Below are 1,782 nucleotides of genomic sequence, written 5' to 3'. Positions count from 1 at the left end.
AAAGTCTCCGCCTCTCAGCAAGAAACATCTTGGGTGGGTGCTACCTTTGTAGCACTCTCTGGCATCATTAAGCACAGTTAAAGTAAAATTGTTCCTAGACTGTGAGCAGGGTGTGTCCCTGGTTCTGAACTTCTCACAAGGTTAAGGGGAAATTTTTTTGAAAACACTCAGCTGTGTATATTTTTCTCACACAAATAAAAACAAAGGACACAAGGTTTGGCCAAGGAGTTCACCGTTTTTAGAACCCATGTTAAGTTTTTGCTAACATTTGAAGAAAAATGGAGATGTTTGTATTGCTTAAACCATTTGAGAATTCCCTCGTATTTGATAGATTCTGCTACTGCTCAACGTCACCAGAAGCCAGAGGATGAATGTGGGGTGCGTGTCTTTCGGATGATCCCCTGCAGGCAAAGGCCCTAGGCTTTGACAATTTCTCCACATGCTTAGGGGCTAGCTGGTATTCTAATTAAACCAACATGTTTTCTCATAGACTTCATAGCCATCAAGCAATCAGAGCCTTACCAATGGGGAAAAGGAGCTGGCTTGGAGGCGTCCTCCCGAGCGGGGTCTCTCTGTGAGCCTCTGGGAACGTCTGCGGTGCCGAGGTCGGATCCGGATTGCAGCAAGCCCAGCTCATCCTTCCCAGTTCTGCCAGCGTTTTCCCCCTCTTGTTTGTTTGTTTTTGCGTCTCTTGGGTTTAACTTTTGCTCCCTGACTGAATATGTGCTTGATGCTAGACAAAGGACCCTTCACACCCACGTGCGTGTCTTCATTCCAAGATCCACAATTTCATTTGGGTCCTGCCGGCTTTCCAAGTTCAAAACTATGCCCGCGTTTAGGAAATGAATTCACAGCATGGGAGGGAGAAGTTCGACAGACCCGGATGCTCTGGAAAACACTGGCTTTCCTCGAGTTTCTTTCAGTAAAATCTGAATTTTGTTCCAGGGAGGAGCTGGGTTTGTGATTGCTACCACGTGTCAGTTGCACCTAAATACTACGTGATGTTCTTTGGGACATAAATTCTGTTTCGGAATAAGAATTATATTTTTCCTTTCCTAAAATGTGAGGGTTTTATATGGACCTTTTTAAAACAAAAAATTGGAAGTGCTTGTTGTCAAGGCCAGAGTAAGAGTGGCGGAAACCAGACAGAAAATATTTGGACGACTCCTACTCACACATGAACCACATTGAAATGTGCCCAAATACAGTTCTTCAAAATCCCGGCTTTTCACAGGATGATTTGTTACTTCAAAAAGTTGTTTGCTTCAGAATCTGAATTGTTTTAAAAGATTCTGTTGGTTGCCCCTGCCTTGCGGACGCGTTTTGTTCGACCTTCCTGAAGTAGCGATGCGAGGGGTGGCTTTACCTCGGCGTTTGACCCGTACGCAAGCGCCGGGCAGCGGGGGTGCAGCATTCCCGCACCTGCTTGCGCAACGCGCGCAGGACGACCGCGGACTGCGCCGCTCCGCGACCCTGGGGACCCGCGGCCAGCCCGGGACTGGCTCCCTCCAGTCCCCTCCCCTACCGAGACCTTGTCCCCGCCCCATCCCCGCCCCCGGCCGAGGCCCCGCCCCAGCCCCGCTCCGTCCCCCTCGGCCGAGGCCCCGCCCAAGCCCCGCCCCCTACCGAGGTCCTGTCCCCGCCAGCCCCGCCCAGTCCCCGATGAGGCCCCGCCTCCGCCCGCCCAGCCCCTGCCAGCCTCCTCCCCTACCGAGACCTCGTCCCAGCCCGCCCCCTCCCCGCCCAGCCCCGCCCCTGCTTGCGCAGGGCCTAGGGTTGGAA

The sequence above is a fragment of the Sapajus apella genome, unplaced genomic scaffold, assembly GCF_009761245.1.
Source record: "Sapajus apella isolate SASKATOON/1434 unplaced genomic scaffold, GSC_monkey_1.0 scaffold16, whole genome shotgun sequence".
Classification (NCBI taxonomy): Eukaryota; Metazoa; Chordata; class Mammalia; order Primates; family Cebidae; genus Sapajus; species Sapajus apella.
Note: the sequence above shows the minus strand (reverse complement) of the source record.